We start from the raw sequence: 20,013 nt of genomic DNA, 5'->3' as shown, positions 1-20,013 counted from the left end.
TCCAAAATCACACTTTTTTAAAGTATATTTCTTATTTCAAGGATATTTATCCCATGGTAACATATATCAAAGAAATTCAAATTTATGAAATTATGGATTAAAGTCAAAGCAGAACAGTGTGTCTTGGCAGAGAAATTTATTTGCTGCCCGAGTTTGAGAATTAATAAATACCATAAGAAATTATCACAGCATGGAATTAATAGAGGGAGGGAGAAAAGAGACTGGAGCAAATAGCAAGTGAAAGGAACAAATCTCCAAAGGTCTGTACTATATACACTCAGATAAGTATTCTGACTTATTGTGGCTTCAGTGAATCAGAAAGAATCTGCAAATCTTTAGAGATTGAAATGTCTTTATTATGTAGTACCATACCTGAAGGAATACAAACACAATGTTTTAATATGTCAGAATGTTAATGTTATCTTTCTATTGCAGGAGAAAAAAATTCTACATGAATAGGCATTGATTTCCTGACTAGGTGTTGCTTGACATTTTACCTGGTGTAAGTAACTGATAAGCCTTGCATGGGATTTTTATTAGAGAAATTCTGTTTCTCTCAACCTTATGCACACTCTGATGACAAGTCTTTTTATTGGTGCATGTAATCTGATGGACTTCAAATTAAAAGCAATGAAAATCACATTACTTTGTCTACTAGATGAGGTGTTATTAAGAGTAATAGGATATTGCTATTGGAACTTCATTTCTTAATGTTTAGTTCTTAAAACTCAAGCTTTCAGACAAATAAAGACTATAATAAAATTATTATTCATTGTCATCATGAATACTAACATATTTATTATTTTTGACTAAAAGAATCTCAACTTAAAGATGACATTTCCCCCAATGGTAGCTCTAGAGGAGAAAGAAAGGAAGAAAATAAAGACCATACAGCGGCAAAATTTATTTGACCACATTAAAAAACATCTGTTGCTCAAGGATGAATAACAGTTTCACTATTGTCAATTCATCTTCTGCAAAATCACATTTGACAACATTTCAAAAATATAATAATGGTGCTTTAATATATTTCTATACATGAAAGATACAATGAATTTAGATTTATAGATGCAGTTACAAAATTGGATCATGCTTTAATAAATAACTATATTTAATAGATTGCAACAGTGGAGAAAAATATGTAAATAATATGTAAAATAGTGTATTTGAAATTATTGTTTCAAGATATACATTAAAAACCCAGAAAAGATTTATATCTGGTCCTAATTTAATATTATTCCTATGGCAATATATTGTTGAGGGAAATATTATGTGATTTTCCTTTAATTTCTAAAATGTTCCATATATATGTACTCATACCTTATATCAAACTATTCTAGTAACTATTTACATCACTTTTATTATTATTAAACTATAACTATATATTAACAATTTGGGGGGGGGTTTGGGCCACACCCGGCATTGCACAGGGGTTTTTCCTGGATGTCTGCTCAGAAATAGCTCCTGGCAGGCACGGGGGACCATATGGTCCTGGATCAGCTGCTTGCAAGGCAAACGCCACTGTGCTATCTCTCTGGACCCTATATTAACAATTTCTAAAGAAACAAGATTCTAAAAATGAACAGGCTTTTTTTCAAGTCTCTTTCTGCCTCTAAATTTTTATTTATGGTCGTAACTCTAGCGACCCATGAAAAACAGTGGAAATAAAGGGAGAGTATATTTCAAACTTTAAATTAAATTACATATGAAATATAAAATAAGGAGGGTCATTTTTCTAATCATTCAGCAATCTTGCTGGTCAAAATTTTCCCATATATTAAAAAACATCTATGTCCTATGTATTTTATTTAACAAAAGACACTGAACAATTTATACATTAGTAAATCTAAAAGCTAAAGTTTTCTCACAAGGGTCTAGTGCATATTGTAAAGGTAAGAAGATATGAACTTTATTTATTTATTTATGGTTTAGAGGGTCTATACCTGCTGTGCTCAGGGTATATTCATGACAGTGCTTGATGGACCATATGGATTCTGAGGTTTAAACTTGGGTCAACCTTGTTTAAGGAGAAGTAGCATTCCCACTGTATTATTTCTTCGGTCCTTGTTGTAAATCTAATAATTCATTTTTTAACTCATGAATTCTCTGATTTACCACTAGATATATAAACAATAGTTACTTGCATAGCTATGTACAAAGATTTATATTTCCCACTGTCCCTTAATTTTGATAAGGAGAACAAAACACTGTAGCAATTAACACTGTATTCACTTGAAACAAGTTAATACACAAATCTATATATAACCCATTACTTTTCTAAAGTTAGCATACTTAAACACTTTTGGCTATTTATATTTTTTTAAAGGACATATTCTTGGACATATATATTTTAACACACTCCCTGGCATTAAATTTATAAGGCTCTATAAAGCATAATTTTTCTTTTTGTATTTTTTATGGTTTCATTATTCTTTATTTCTTTAATAAATAACTTTCTGGAAAACTTGCTAAGGAAAAAGACAAGATAAAGGGAAAGTGAATGTGAATGAAAGAGATAAAGAGAGATAGGGAGAGAAAAAGAAAGAGAAAATAAGCAGGCAGGGTAGAAGTGAAGGAGAAAAAATAGAGACATTGATGGTGGGAAATGTTCACGGGTAGAGTGTAATAAACACATTGTAAGACAGAAACCTAATCATGAACAACTTTGTAATCATGGTGTTTAAATAAAAGAAAAATTATAATTAAAAATTAAAAAGTAAGAATAATAACTTTTGAAAGAGTTAACACTGAAAGTGAATCTGGTTTCTAATATAAGAGAGAAAAATAGTCATAGAAAATAAAATATAAAGTAGTGTAATTGTATTATATAAGAAATTTCTGTGCATTAATACTACTCATTACAGTTTATTCAGGTATGAAACAGGATTTAAGAATTATATTTTTAGCATATTTTATTTTTTCCTTTTTAATAGTTTTTTTATTTTGACCAAAGTGGATTACAAATCTTTCATAGTAGTATTTAGGTACATTGTGACATTAAATCAGGGGCATTCCGATCACCAATGTTTTACACCAATTTACACCCCAGTGTACTTTTTTTCACCTAAATGTCCTCAATTTCCCTCCCACCCAAAACCATCTCTGGGGCAGACATTTTGCTCCTCTTTCTCTTTCTTTTTCTCTATTTTAATGATGTGTTTTTTCCACTATTGTTAATGAAGGGATACTGTCCATGTTACTTTCTGCCCTTTAATATGAAGTTCTTGTCTAGAGTGATTAGTTTCAACTATCTTTGTCATCGTTGATTATCCTACTCTAATTGTACGAACCCCTGTCTATATCAATCTTCTGGCCTCCTGGACCTTATCTCTACTATCACTAGATATTATAACCATACTATCTTTTTATTTTTTATCCCCACAAATCAGTGAGGTTATTCTATGTCTATCACTCTCCCTTTGACTCATTTCACTCAGCATAACACTCTCCATATCAATTCATGTACATACAAAGTTCAATACTTCATTTTTCCTAATATCTTCAGAATAGTTCACTATGTAGCTGTAACAATGTTTCTTCCGCCATTTACTTATTCTTGGGTACTTTGGGTTGTTTACATATTCTTGCTGTTGAAAATAGTACTGTGATGAACAAAGGAATGCATAGGGCTTTTCTGTATAGCAGTTTTAGGATCTTAGGGTGTATTCCTAGGTGTGATATTGCTGTATCATTTGAGATAAAAACAATTTCTAATATTTTGAGAAATACACATATTTTTTTCCAAAATGGTTGAATTAGTCATTATTCCCACAAACAGTGAATTAGAGTGCCTTTCTCTCCTCATTTATGCTGGCACTGGTTGTTCTTATTCTTTGTGATGTGTGCCAGTCTCTGTGGTGAAGGTGATACCTCATTGGTGTTTTGTTTTTGGCCACACTTAGCGTTGCTCAGGGGTTACCCCTTGCTCTACACAGAGAAATCACTCCTGGCAGGCTTGAGGGAACATATGGGATGCTGAGAATCGAATCCGGGTCTGTCCTGGGTCAGCTGCATGCAAGTCAAACACCCTACCACTGTGCTATCTCTCTGGCCCCAGATGTTTTAATTTGGAATTCCCTAACGATAAGTAATGTGGAACATTTTTTTCCTGTACCTTTTGGTCATCTGTATTTCTTCTTTCAGAAAATTTCTGTTCAATTCTTCTCCTTATTTTTGAATGGGGTTAGATTTTTTTCTGCTAAATTCTCAGTGTTCTTGCCATAGTAATCAGTCAATAAAAAGATATCAAGGACATCTAGATAGAAAATGAAGGACTTAAGCTCTCACTGTTTTCAGATGATGTGATATTAAGAAAATCCTAAAGACCCAGATCATGGTTTGGGCTGATTAAATATCATTAAAATGCTAATACTTCTGAAAGCATTTTACATATAGAATGCAATCCCTATAAGGATACCCATGGCATTTTTTAAAGAAGTGGATCAAACACTCCTGAAATATATTTGGAACAATAAAGGCCTATGAAGAACTAAGACACTCCCTGGGAAAAAAGAATATGGGAAGAAAATTTTCCCCAAAATTAAACTGTACTATAAAATAGTATATATTAAAACAGCCTGGTATTTGAGTAAAGACAGACCCTCAAATTAATGGAATAAACTTGAGTTTTCTGAGAGTGACCCATTGTATATCATCATTTACTCTTTGATAAATGGCCAATAAATACCAAGTGATAAATGGCTAAGTGAGGAAAGCCTCTTCAATAAGTGGGGTTGGGATAACGGATCAACTTCATTGAAAAAAGTGAACTCAGATCTATCTTTAATATCATACATAAAGGTCAAATCAAAATGAATTAAAAACCTCAATATCAAACCTGAACCCATAACGAACATAGAGCAAAACATATGTAAAACACTTCATGATACTGAAACTAACGACATATTTAAGGAGGAAATATTATAGCTTCCTTCAAACTTCCAAGCTATTGAAATCAATGATAATCAAATGGGACTATACATTAAACTGAGAAGCTTCTGCACGTCAAAAGAATCAATGACCAAAATACAAAGGCTATCCACAGAATGGGAGAAACTATTCAAACTATATTTATCTTAGGTGTTCATATTTTTTTTTAGAAATACACTATATGGCAAGTGTACTGTGTGTGCCTAGTGGATGAAATCAGACCAATTATTCTTCACAGTCATGCTCAGAAGATTTTAGGTTTTAACAAAGATAAAATAAACAAAGAAATTCTCCAGACAGCATACACACTCACACATTAATACACTACTTGAGATTTGTAAAAACAAACCCACCTATTTAAAGGCCATTCTGGTTTAAGAGAAATCCAATCCCTCAGAGGTTCCTTCTTGCTTTTTGAAGAACATTTTTTTAACTTTTTAAATCTTTACTTTTTTTTCCCTTTTCCTTTTTTCCCCTTTTCCCCAAAGCCAGCTTTTGTACAGATTGCCTTGATGTTGGCCCTAGAGAGGTGGTCTGTAACCATAAATTACTTAAGGTGAAGTCCAAGTCCATGGCCAGCATAATCCTACTGGTGTGGATCTGAAAGATGTGCTTCTTGGTTCTCATTTGGCAAAGGCAACTTGTCCGTCAATGCAGCCTGGATCGAGAAATGCTGGATCCAAAGTTTCTATTTGGTTTGTGGCCATGATAAATTTCACATCTCCCCTTGAGTCAAATCCATCCAACTGATTAAACAATTCAAACATGATTTTCTGAATTACTCTCTCACCTCCTGAATAGGAATCTCTCTTTTTGTGCCAATGGCATAGATGTCATCAATAAACATGAAGGATGGCATATGTCTTCAGCAATATGAAACAGTTCCCACACGTTCTTGGACCCATTCCTTATATACTTCAGAATAAGCTTAGAGCCAATTTATCTCAGTAAAGTGGTTGAGGTCTGGTTTGCTACTGTTTTGGCTAATAATGTTTACTTGTACTGGGTGATCAGAATCACCCCATAGGGGCCTAATGCCCATCTTTTCAAAGTATTAGGAATGAGTGAGAGGATGCTCCACACATTTCTTAATTTCCTGAATTTGGTTGTCTAAGCCCCCAATATCAACTTAAGTCTATATCTCCATTTTCATCATAGTGATCATGGGGTCTGTGTCTTCTATCAGCAGGTTGATGAAAATATGTATCTGTGTTTGAGAATGATTAGTTAATCTAGTTCCAGCAGGTCCTTGTCTCTGAAGGAGATGATGCTTACATATTACATAGTACGCCACAATGATGTAATTGGCATATCTGATCTTTTCCAAGGATCCAATAGATATTAGGGACCCACTCAGATCTATCAACTTTGATCTCTCCTCTCATTTTTTATTTGTTTATTTATGTTTGTTTATTTTGGAGATATATACAGTATTGTTCAGAGATTACTTCCAGTTCAGCATCAGGAATGAATCCTGATGTTGCACAGGGGATCATATAGGATGGTGGGGATCAAACCACCAGGTCAGCTGAGTGCAAGAAAAGTGCCTTACCAGTTGCTCTATTGCTTAGTCCCTTTGTTCTTGATTTCTTTTTTTTTTTGGCTATAAATATAAAATTTTATTTTATATTTCCTCAAATACATCTATACCAACATTTAGATTGGACCTATTCTGTAATTTTATTTCTTTTTTAACATAATTTTAATTTTAATTGTAGTGGCTTACATATCGTTCACAGTAATATTCCAGGTACATATTTACATTGAATAAGGGTAATTCCCACCAACGAATTGTCCTCCCACAACCGCTCCCATTCTGCCTCTCATCTCCTCCACTCTTCCCCCCAGGGGCTGCTAGAATGCGTGGTCTCCTCTGTGTCTAGTTAATTACTTAGTGGGCTTATACCTGTTTCGTCTTGGTGCCTCCATTATTTCCCCCTCTAGTTGGGAGGCGGGGCTAGAAAGATCAAGTTATGTGGATTTGCTTGAGGAAGAGAAAGGTAATATAATGGGGTAAACATTGACTATGCCGACTATGAGCAAAGTCATTCTAGAGGCTCTCGTCCTTGGTTTGAGGGACGATGGGGAAAAGAAGAAGGTGGAACACCACAGCAGTTCAAAAAGAGGAATCAAATAAGATATTCAGTGAGCACTGCAGTCATAAAAATATGCACCACATAGTTGCCATGGTCTTGAGATAGGAAATCTGACAAGGCGCAAGGAGGAAGAAGAGAAAAGAAGAAAGAAAAAGTAAATGATTTCTAATGAACTTTTCTTCTTTGAGAAAGTAAATATATTGAGACTATATTGAGAAGACTATATTGAGAATATAGTCTTTAATTCTATCTAATTTAAGTAATTTTAACAGGCACTGAGTGTGAGGTATCACCAGTAGCAGTTGCTGAAAAAGTTTGGTCCTTTTGATTTTTTTTTTGTTTTTGTTTTGTTTTGTTTTACTGTTGCTTATAGAAATCTTCATTTTTCTTCAAAACAACAATAATTCTTTGTTTTTATATCATAAATTTTTCTTCAAAACAGTAAGTCTTTGTTTTTATATCATATATTTTTCTCAAGTATTTCTCATCATATATATTAATTTATTTACATATCAAATTAATATAATTAATTTCATCTCATAAAAATGAATAAAAGAAAAAATAGCCCATCTTTAGTTTCTAAAGTGGTAATAAAAATAATTTTATTCAGTTATGCATGTGTATATTAAAATAACTATGGAAGCACAAATATCTAGTCTATATAGATTATGACAAAATGAGTTGCTGATTTGTTGCTTATTTTGTAAATTTTCTTGAAATACTGTTATGCTTCACTTATTATACTGTTATGTTCACTTATTAGTGAACTAAACAAAACCTTTTACCTATTGTCATCTCTATAAAAATGAATTTGACGAATGCATAAAAAGAGAAAGGTGTGCAAAATGTTGGTCAATTTCTCCAAGACACACTATCCAAACTAGAAGGAACTGATTTATTATGTAGTAGAGACAGGAAGTGTTAGAAATTTACTTCATATTTATATAAAATATTAAAATTAAGATAATGATCATAGAATCTTATTGTATCACATAAACAATGAAAAATGAATCTAAGATGCTTGTAAGATTATTCTTCCAGAATTTGGTCCTTGTGTTTCCTTCTTTTTTCCCCACTCAAGTTAGCACAAGATTTTATTCCCCTTGTCTTTGATATTCTTCTTGCCACCTCTAGAACCATGTCTATTCATTTGACTCTGATGCATATTTCTTTGGCACTTGAGTTATTTAAGTTTTAAACTGACCATAGTACCTTGTAAATTTTTTAGTCTGTGCCTAGAATGGTTACAAAATTAAAAAATCAAAGGTTTATATTTTTATGTTTAAAAATTCACAGTTTAAATATGGAGCAACTAAATTATATAAACAAATAAAAATTTCGATATTATATGTAATATGTGAGCTATAATTTTCTCATTGTATTCACAAATATCACTTCATTTCTCAAAGCTGTTAAGAAAATAGATTTGATTTTAATTAACCCTTTCCTCAGGTCTCAAAATTTCAATGCTTTTTTCCTCAAGCATGGGCTGAACAACATGTGGTTTTCCCAGACAACAGAGGTTCCCCTTTACATGGAATTGCTGACAGAAAGGCACTTTTCTTCAAGAGAGACTTGGACATGTTCTGTTTGATCCAGTGGTAGTTTTGGTGGTTAGAAAAGTAGGACAAGATGATCTCTCATTGTGGTATTGTCATACTTCAAATACTTTTGAAATACAACTCTGATATCATTGTATTGTCATTCTTTAATTACTTTAGAAACACAACTCTGATGTCTCATTCATTCACAAATTAAGTGTGTCCCATTGTAGTAGTTCTCTTTTTTTGCTGTTGTTTTTCTTTTCTGCAATTTTTCCTCATAGGAACTCTATTAGTTGAAGTCTTTGTAAAAGCCTCAGGGTCCAGAGTATGGGTTTTATTAGCACATCAAGGAAATTAGTTAGAAATCAAATATTTTGGGCTGGAGAGATAGCAAAGCAGTAGGGCATTTGCCATGCACGCAGCCAATTTAGGACGGAAGGTGGTTCAAATACCAGAATCCCATAATGTCCCTCATGTCTGCCAGGAGCAATTTCTGAGTGCAGAACCAAGAATAACCCCTGAGCACTGCCAGATGTGACCCAAAATCAAAAAAATATATATATATATATATATATGAAATGAAATACTTACTTGCAACATTTTAAATTAATTATGATAATTTTTGTACTATTATTTCAATATATGTTGATACTATTTTTAAGCTAGAGAAGGAATTTGATCACAGATTTTCAGACTTCAAAAAGCACAGAGCCACTTTCCAAATTTTTGTGGACCCCTTTTCCTTTAATGTGCAAGATGTCCCTCCTGTGCTCAAATGCAGCTCATTGACCTGCAATGTAACTCTGATCTCAAAGCCAAATTCAGGGAGATTAGTGGAAAAGCAGACATGCATGGGCAATTTTTGAGAGAATTGTCCCCCCAGCTTCCCTGAGCTTTCCCGAATGTTCAAGCACATCATGTTCCTTTTTGGGAGCACATATTTTTGTGAAAAGTTATTCTCCACATTGAACTTTAATAAGTCAAAGTACAAGTTTAGACTTAATGATGATCATCTTCAAGCCATACTGAGGGTCTCAACTGCTTCCTCTCTAAAGCCAAATGTGGTTCAGATTTGTGAGAAGAAGCACTGTCAAGTCTCTGGCAGCAAGAAATAGGCCAAAGATGCCATGTTCAGAAGAACTGTTCATGATCTTCACTCAATGTTCTATTCATGTTCAGAAGAAATAATTAAAATTGTTAATAATGGGGGCCGGGCGGTGGCGCTGGAGGTAAGGTGCCTGCCTTGCCTGCCCTAGCCTAGGACGGACTGTGGTTTGATTCCCCGGCGTCCCATATGGTCCCCCAAGAAGCCAGGAGCAACTTCTGAGCGCATAGCCAGGAGTAACCCCTGAGCGTCACAGGGTGTGGCCCAAAAACCAAAAAAAAAAAAAAATTGTTAATAATGATGTTTCAGAACTTTTTTTTGTGAAATCTTTTATGTGGTCCTACCTCACCCCGACTTTGCCTCCTGCTGCCCCCAGGTAAATTGAGTTTGAGACTCCTGCTGTAGACTCTGTTCTTTTATATTGGGCATATATATTTGAATGATTTATTATCCTGGTTCTGTTCAAAATTAATATTATTTGTGCTCAGTGTACCATATGGAATAGTGAATCCAGTTTTGGGTCAGTTAATGTAAAGAGAGCTCTCTACCCACTGTACTATATCTCCATCCCCTCAAATGATTCTGTATGCCCTTTATAAAATTTGCTATGTAAAGATCTCATTGATAATTATATTTTTTTACTTTTTCTGGAAAAAAAACAGTGATATATAACATTGATGTAGTTCACAAGAAATTTATCATTTCACATGCATTTTATAAGAAAGCTAATACCATTTATTTAATAGATAAATCTAATCATTAATATTTTTCTTGCATTATTCTCATGAATAAATTAAAAATCATAAAGCATGTTGCAATATTTAAAAATATGGGTTATGGTACACTGAAATTCAATTAGAGCTTATTGTCTTGTTAGTACTTAGTCCTAAATATAAGAATAAAAAAATACAAGACAAATCCTCTTTGTCAGTTACACTAATTAAATAAGTTACTAGGTTATATACTTTTTATTGTTTCTGCTAAAAAGAAAATAGGGGTTTTGGTATAATTTCTTAAAATAAATAGTTCACAATTAATACACATATATAGTATTCAATATTTCATCTTCTAAATACACATACAAGCAACATGCCAATCCCCCACACCCCTACTCTAGCATTTCAATGAATATATTAATAAAACAAAATTTTGAGTGACACACTTCTGCTATCTTTCAAGAAACTTAAAGTATCATTTTTTCTTGTGTCCTATGGAATCATAGTTAGTTATATTTAGTCTCTGTGTTGAGGAAAACCATGCTGAAATAATTTGCCAAGACATCAAGTGTTATTAACTTGACTTATTTTTAGCATAATGTCAGAATTAAAAAAATGCTTCAGTTTTAATTTTAAATTAATAGTGCAAGGTTATGACTATTAAGACAATTTATCAGGCATTTACTAGAGACAGTAAATGTTAGTGTTGCAAGAAAACATAATGTTCATTTAAATGTAGCATAATGGGAAGGTTAAGGCATAGTGAGGGAAGAAATTTAGGTGCAGCATTGGCTTTAGCCATATTTTAACCTAGTGTCTGTGAGCAAATATGTAATGTTAATTAAGCCATCAATAGAAAATTATAATAATTTCTGATCTAGCTTATTCTGAAGTCTTTTAAAGATTAAAAAAGTTCTGAGAAAATAAATTGATTTCAAACATTGTACAAGATTAAGTAGCAGAAACATATATAGATTGAAGATAAACGTGTTTAGTGACATGTCTTTTCACTCTCAATGCAGAATATTTTAAATTTAAATTCTCATGACACAAGTAGTACATAAAAACTCTTTTTCAATTTTTCAATCATATTATATGAGAGTGGTTGTCAAAAATGGTCTCTGAACCAGCAACATCCATATCCCCTGAAACCTTTCAGAATGTGAATCTGGGGAATCTAGTTCATAGTATTAAAATTGAAATACTATGTATGAGGTTAAGGAATTTGTATTCTTACAAGTTCTGCTGATGATTTTGATGCAACTTTAAAATCCACTTTGTATATTAATGACCATTTATTATCTAGCTAAAAGAGGTATTTAATAAATCAATAAGGAACCCATAATAAAAGTAAAAGACTTTGGGTGATTTGGCTACTTTGTCATACTCAGTCTTCTGTCATTTAAAGATCCTCCACGTTCTCAAAATTTTGTTTATATTATTTGTTTTCCAGTTGGTGGGTGTTACATGTCCTTTTGGTCTTGTTAAAAATATTTTATTACCTGAAGCTCTGACCATTTTCATCTAAACACACTTGAGATCAACAATTATTTCTTTATGAAAAAAATCTAATCCCCAGATCCAATCATATCTAAGTTTGTTCTTATTTACATAGAGTTTATCGTAAATTATCAAGAAATAATTTTTGTGATTATCTAAAACATGCCTGCTTATCTATTGGTATACCACTGCTAATCATTAAAAACTATATCTTCTTCATTTGCCTTAAATCCCTGGATAAACTTCATCCATCTCTGTAGACACTGACTAAAAATATTGTGCAATAAATGTAAGATTATACTCAACTATTCTCTGTCAATTCACTGAACAGTATAAATTGTCTACAAAATATAAAACCATAATAATATAATAGAACAATTGCATCTTACCACCTGAGGCTCAAACCTATAATTTATTTCAATTATACCTAATCACTGTTAATATTAAACCAAATTTCCATGTACTTTGGTTATTGATGCATAAATTGCTAGGGTTGGGTATTTAACTTTTTCTGAAGTGAATCAATTATTTGAGGGTGAAGTAAGTTTAAGTAAAATGAGACAAAATAGTCACACATGATATTGACTAGAAAGTATACATGCTATTAAATATTAAGTTACCTAACAAAAGGTAAGGAGGCAGGGTTATGATGCTTTTAGTTAGTTAAGCAACAGAAGGACATTGTCAAAGACTTGAGTTATTTGGGCTTCTTTTACATTTAAAAATTATTATCTGGGGCCAGAGCTGTGTTACAGTGGTACGGTACTTGCCTTGTACTCGGAAAACCCAAGAAAGACCCCAGTTCTATTCCTGGCATTCCCCCCTGCCATGGTCCCCGAGCCTGCCAAGAGCAATTTCTAAGCTTAGTGCCAGAAGTAACCCCTGAGAGCCACCAGGTGTGACCAAAATTACCTTCCCAAATAAATATCTAATTGCTGCCATGCTCATTTGCACACAGGGGCCATTTTGAAGTGATCTGCCCTTCTGGGGGCATGAACCACCCGATCCATGAGAGCTCCTAATGGCAAGACAACAGAAGTCTGATGGCCCTGCCCATGAAGAGCTGAGCCTGGTTCCTGCCGTGCACATTTACACTCAGGGCCATTTTTAACTGCCTCTGCTCTACTAAGGTCATGAACCACTCTGACCAGGAAATTCTTAACTTACAGTCAACAGAGGTGAGCAGACCCTAAATACAAAGAATGGAGCAGATGAACAAGCCACTCCACTTCTCTTTACAACCACATACATCTCCTAACTAATGAACCCCAGTACAACACTTAGACACCAAACTAAAAGCATGGGGCTGGAGAGGTGGCGGTAGAAATAAGGTGTCTCTCCCTTGCAAGCGCTAGCCAAGGAAGGATCGAAGTTCGATCCCCTGGTGTCCCATATGGTCCCCCCCCAAGTCAGGGGTGATATCTGAGTGCTTAGCCAGGAATAGCCCCTGAGCATCAAACGGGTGTGGCCCAAAAAAAACCAAAACCAAACCAAAACAAAAAAACTACAATCATAACAATGGGGAAACAATACAGGTTTCTACCATGCATAGAGAATGAAGATGGCAGCCCTGATGACCAGAAAAGTACCAACCACTTTTAAGCCTCTCAGATAATGAATTTAGAGAAACAATATGGAGGAACCTCATAGAACTCAAAGGAAACATAGAACGAGGTGAAAAAAAACCACAAGTAAGAATCAAGAAGATAAGAGAATAGAAATTAAAAAATTCTAGGAAGGGGCCGGGCGGTGGCGCTGGAGGTAAGGTGCCTGCCTTGCCTGCACTAGCCTAGGACGGACCGCGGTTCGATCCCCCGGCGTCCCATATGGTCCCCCAAGAAGCCAGGAGCAACTTCTGAGCGCATAGCCAGGAGTAACCCCTGAGCATCACAGGGTGTGGCCCCAAAAACCAAAAAAAAAAAAAAAAACAAAAAAAAAAAACAAAAAATTCTAGGAGCCGGAGAGGGCACAGTTAGGGCATTTTCCTTGCATGCAGCCAACTGGAATGGATCTGGGTTCAATTCCAGCATACAATATGTTGGACGAGTAATTTCTAAGCACAGAGCCAGGAATCACCCCTGAGCACTGCTGGGTAGAGAGAGAAAGAAAGAAAGAAAGAAAGAAAGAAAGAAAGAAAGAGAGGAAAAAGAAAGAAAGAGAGAGAGAGAGAGAGAGAGAAAGAAAAAGAAAGAAGAGAGAGAAGAGAGAGAAGAAGAAAGAAAGAAAGAAAGAGAGAGAGAAGAAAGAAAGAAAGAAAGAAAGAAAGAAAGAAGAAAGAAAGAAAGAAAGAAAGAAAGAAAGAAAGAAAGAAAGAAAGAAAAAAGAAAAGAAAAGAAGAAAGAAAGAAAGAAAGAAAGAGAGAGAGAGAAGAGAGAAGAGAGAGAAGAAAGAAAGAAAGAAAGAAAGAAAGAAAGAAGAAAGAAAGAAGAAGAAAGAGAAAAAGAAAGAAAGAGAAAGAAAGAAGAGAAAAGAAAAAGAAAGAAAGAAAGAAAGAAAGAAAGAAAGAAAGAAAGAAAGAAAGAAAGAAGAAAGAAAGAAAGAGAGAGAGAAAGAAAAAGAAAGAAAAAGAAAGAAAGAAGAAAGAAAGAAGAAAAGAAAGAAAGAAGAAAGAAAGAAAGAAAGAAAGAGAAAGAAAGAAAGAAGAAAGAAAGAAAGAAAGAAAGAAAGAGAAAAGAAAGAAAGAAAGAAAGAAAGAAAGAAAAAGGAAGGAGGGAGGAAAGGAGAGGAGGAGAGGAGAGAGGAAGGAAGGAGGGAGGGAAGGAGGAAGGGAAGGGAGAGAGGAAGGAAAGAAGGATGGAGGGAAAGGGAAGATGGAAGGAAGAAATGGGGAAGGTAAGGAAGGAAGAAAGGAAGGGATGGAGGGAAGAAAGGGAAGGAAGAGGGTGGGAGAAAGAAAGGATGGACGAAAGGAAGAAAGGGATGAGGGAAGGGGGAGGGAGGAAGGAAGGAGAGAGAAGGAAGGAAGAAAAGAGGGATGGAGTATGGCAGAAAGGAGAGGGAAGTAGGGAAGGAAGAAAGGGAGGAAAGGGAGGGAGGGAAGGAAGGGAGGGAAGAGGGAGGGAAAGAAGGAAAGGAGGCAGGGAGGAAGGAAGGAGAGGAAAGGGAGGAAGGAGAGAGGGAGAAGAAAGGAAGGAGAGGGAAGAAAGTAAAGAAGGAGGGAGGAAGGAAGGAAAAAAGGAGAGGGAAGAAAGTAAGGAGGGAAGAAAGGAAGGGAGGGAAGAAAGGAAGGAAAGGAGGAGGGAGGAAGAAAGGAAAGGAGGGAGGGGGAAGGGAGGAAAGGAAGGGAGGAAAAGAGGGAGGGAGGAAAGAAGGAGAGGGAAGTAAGGGAGGGAAGAAAGGGAGGGAGGAAGAAGAGAAGGAATGAGGGAGGGGCTGAGGAAGGGAGGAAGGAGGGAGGGAACTAAGGAAGGGAGGAGGGAGGGAGGAAGTAAAAAGAATAACTCCAGGGCAAGAAAAGACAGCCAACTCCCCTGAGGACTCATGCTGCGAGGCCCTCCCTACCAACTCCCCCTAACGTGGACTGTTTCTTGAAACCGGACCTAGGTCCAAAAGTATCCCCAAAGCAAGAACTCTTCCAAGACCTCCCTGCCGCAAATTTTTTACCAACCTGAAGAAGGTCAGGGGGTGTGATAGGAAGATGCCTGGGAACCCACACATCACAAGAAAAACCCAAAAGACAATGGGAAAAAAACTGTACTTCCAACATAGGCATAAGACCTGTAATACACCACCTCATTACCTGCTCTCCCCCAAATGTAAGGTAGTCTTTTGCACCACTTTGGTCCTTTAAAAACTTCGCTAACTCATTTTAGTTCTTTTTTTTTTTCCTTAAATGTATTTATTTATTTTTTTTAAATGTTGGTACTATATATACATTTGCGAGCACATACATTTTTATTTATTTTATTTTATTTTATTATTCTTTTTTTATCATTTTTGGGTATGTGACCTGTGTCTGTTATCCCCTCTGTCCACCCCCAACCACACCGACAATACAATGTAGCTCCACTTCCCCCCTGCAAAGACACACTAAATAATGGGGAAATCTTACATATAAAAAAAGAGCTCTTATCTACTAGAGATAGGAACTCATAGTTGTTTACAATACAGGGATATCTCCTACCTTGAAAATATGTCATGTGGAATCACTTAGACCTCAGATGATTAGATACCATTCATCCAGCCTTGAACCCTGGATCCCAGACATAGAATCGGCACAGCTCTTCACAACAGCTGAAGGAAACAAACTCCATCCGGGACACCCTTAATACTGCGGGGTCAACAACAAGGGCCAGCTCTAACATGATATCCTGACAAAAAGAAAAATGTGAACAACTTGACCTTAGAGCAGATTAGCCTACCTTACCAGCTAATGACAAGACAAAACCAGAAGACTCGGCACCCTTTGGTAGGTCCAAAAGCCAAGATCGTGACTTACAGATGACTGGCTACTAGAACCACGACCAGACAGTATACAACTTGGGACCAATAAAAAAGCCCTAGTTTAGGGTCTGAACTATGACTTGCACAATAAGCATGATCCCCAGTCCCAAAGGTCTGACAGAGACAACTGCAACAGAATGGGCCTTCTGGAAGCACAAAGAAAGACGCTAACCTAGGTGCCATCCTAGGTTCAGTGCAAAGACCAAGGTCACCAACCACAGAAGATGGACTAAAACGACACTGAGGTAACAGAACCTCTAGAACCACAAAGACTGACTTCACTATAAGTCCTACCTCAGGATCTGTGCAGATACTGAGACCTCTAAACACAGAGCTCTGAGTGTATCACCCTGGACAGAACAGAAGTCTTCCACACACCAAAAAACACCACCGGGAGAATAAATGATCCTGAGCAAAGTCTAGAGCTGATCCCATGACAGTATACTCCAAGGACGGAGAAACCCCATATTTCTTAGGCCAAGTGAATTCCTTTTCGAATGACCCCAATATTTACTGTGACAGGGCAGGAGGGGAAAAAACAAAAATACAAAAAGCACAAAACCTTGGTTATTTGATATATATATATATATATATATATATATATATACATATACATATATATACACATATATACACATATATATACATATATATTTTTTACCTTCATTTATTATTGTTATTATTATTTTTATTTACCTATCTATTTTGGTCGATTTCTCTGTTTGGGTGTGATTATTGAAATCATTGTCCCCAATTATACTTATTTTTTTCTCTTCTTTTCTTTTCCTTCGTTATGTGCTATGCCATGTTTCTTATTTCTAGACCATGGCGTGTTTTTGGTTTGTTTGTTTGTTTTTGTTTTTGTTTGTTTGTTTGTTTGTTTTGCTTTGTTTTTCGTCTGTTTTTTGTGGTGCTTATCGATATAGCTGGAGTCCTCACTGGATAATTGACACTTTTTTTGGTACTGGTGGAGTGTTTCACCTTCTTTCTCTCCTTCATCTCCCAAATCGATGATGAGAGCCTCTAGAAGGATTCCACCCATTTTGGGAGTATTAGACTCTTACCCCAGTTTATTTATCTTCTCCTTTCAGGCAAAACCACGCAACTTGAACTAGCTAGTCCTGCCTACAGTTAGAGGGGGAGATAAGGGAGGCATCAAGACCAAACAGGTGCAAGACTACTAAGTAGTGGGTTGGATACAGAGGGGACCACATATTCTAGCCGCCATGGGAGTGAGGGAAGAGGAAATGGGAGGTAGGACAAAAACGGAGGGGTAGGGAGGACAATTTGGTGATGGGAATCACCCCTGATTTTATGTAAATATGTACCTAAAATGTTATTGTCAACAATATGTAAGACACTATGATCAAAATAAAAATTATATTAAAAAAAAAAGAATAACTCCAAACTGAAATAATGTAGGCAAAAGGAAAGCCTTACTGGAAAGCCTCTCCTACAGAATAATAGCAGCTGAAGAAAGAATCAATTATCAGAAAGATGAGATGCATAACAACTCAATAAAACTGAAGAGATTGAGAAGCCTTAAAAGTAATGATCAGACAATGGAAAAAATTCTCAAAGAATGTGAACAGACCAAAATAGAAGTCTTTGATAAACTCAACAGAAACAACATAAGAATCTTTGGAGTACCAAAGACCTAGGAATTACCAATAGTCAAGGATATCATTGGAGAAAAACTCCAGAGCTAAAAACTAGAAGCACCAAATCTTTCATGTCCAAAGAGTATCATTTAAAAGAATTCAGAAACAAAGCATGTCAAGACACATCTTAGTCACAATGACAAATCCTACAGATAAAAATTGAACACTGAAAGCAGCAAGGTCAAAAAAGGAAATTACATTAAAAGGAGCGTCCTTAAGATTTACAGCAGACATTTCACAAAAACACTCTCAAGGCTGAAGGCAGTGGTGGGAAATATGACAAAAATCAATGAAATGGTAGAGCCATTATGGTTTTCTAAAGTAGTATCATGTCATCTGCAAACAGTGAGAGCTAGACATCTTCCTTCCCTATCTATATGCCCTTTTTATATTTCTCTTGCCTAACTGCTATGGCAAATACTTCCAGTACTATTTTGAATAAGAGTGGTGAGAGGGGGCAGACTTGTACCAGATTTGAGAGGAAAGGCTTTTCGTTTATCTTCATTGAGAATAATATTTGCTATTTGCATCTGGTAGATGGCATTGATTATATTGAGAAAAGTTCCTTTCATTTCCATCTTGGGAGTTGTTTTTTTTTTTTTATCAAAAATGGGTTTTGGACAAATCCTTTCTCTGCATCTATTTATATGACTGTATGAATTTTATTTTTCTTGTAGTTGATATTGTATATTATGTTGATTGACTTACAAATGTTAAAAGATCCTTGCATTCCTGAAATGAAACCAACTTGTTCATGGTGTCTGAACTTGATGAGGCATTGGATGCTATTTACCAATTTTGTTGAGTACTTTGCAACTGTGTTCATCAGGGATATTGGTCTGTCGTTTCCTTTTTCTTTTTTTTTTTTTTTTTTTAGCATCTCTGTTTTGGGTATCAGGATAATAGTAGCTTCAAAAACCTATTTGGGAGAGTTTATGTTTTTGTAATTTCCAGAAAGAATCCAAAAAAGATTTCTAGTACTTCCTCTTGAAAGGCTTGACTCCATCTGGGACTTAGCTTTTGTTTTGGGTAAGACTTTTGATTACCATTTTAATTACCTCAAGAGTGAAAGGTCTATTTAGATTTGCTTGATAATACTGATTTAACCTTTAAGATCATTAAAGCTTCTATTATAATAGCTTCTAGAAACAACATATTCATATAGCAAAGTGGCAATCTACAAAATTGACATGAAAAATCAATGGTCTTCTTAGACATAAATAATGATAGAGAAGAAATAAACATTTAAAAAATTCTTAATGTCCATTAATTCCCAATCATGATTGGTGTATAAATAGGCCATTGATTTTTGTGGGTTAATTATATAGCCTGCGATTGCTATATGAATCTACTGTTTCTAGGAGCTTTTTGGTAGAGTCTTTAGGATTTTCTAAGTAGAGTATCATGTCATCTGCAAACAGTGAGAGATGGACTTCTTCCTTTCCTATCTGGATTCCCTTGATATCTTTTTCTTGCTTAATATCTACAGTAAGTACTTCCAGTACTATGTTGAATAGGAGTGATTAGAGAGCACAGCCTTTTCTTGTACCAGAATTTAGAGGAAAGGCTTTTAGTTTTTCTTCATTGAGGATAATATTTGCCATTGGTTTGTGGTAGATGTCCTTAACTATATTGAGAAAGTTCCTTTCATTCCCATATTGCTGAGAGTTTTTATCAAGAATGGATGTTGGACCTTATCAAATGCTTTCTCTGTGGCTATTGATATGATCATGTGACTTTTTTGTTGTTGTTGATGCTGTGTATTATGTTGATAGATTTACAGATGTTAAACCACCCTTGAATTCCTGGGATGAAACCTACTTGACTGAAGTAAATGATCTTCTTGATGAGTCATTGGATTCTATTTGCCAGGATTTTGTTGAGGATCTTTGCATCTGTGTTCACCAGGGATATTGGTCTGTAATTTTCTTTTTTGGCAGCATCTCTATCTGGTTTTGTTATCAAGGTGAGGTTGGACTCATAAAAGCTATTTGGAAGTTCACCCATTTTTTGTTTTTG

General features: G+C 35.2%; 1 pseudogene; it reads right to left on the bottom strand.

Moving 5' to 3' along the window:
• Positions 1-5,303: 5,303 nt before the first annotated feature.
• LOC126008596 (26S proteasome regulatory subunit 4-like) lies at positions 5,304-18,750 on the bottom strand (annotated as a pseudogene).
• Between the last annotated feature and the right edge of the window lie 1,263 nt (positions 18,751-20,013).

The sequence above is a fragment of the Suncus etruscus genome, chromosome 5, assembly GCF_024139225.1.
Source record: "Suncus etruscus isolate mSunEtr1 chromosome 5, mSunEtr1.pri.cur, whole genome shotgun sequence".
Taxonomy (NCBI): Eukaryota; Metazoa; Chordata; class Mammalia; order Eulipotyphla; family Soricidae; genus Suncus; species Suncus etruscus.
Note: the sequence above shows the minus strand (reverse complement) of the source record. Positions and strands in the feature narration are given on the sequence as shown.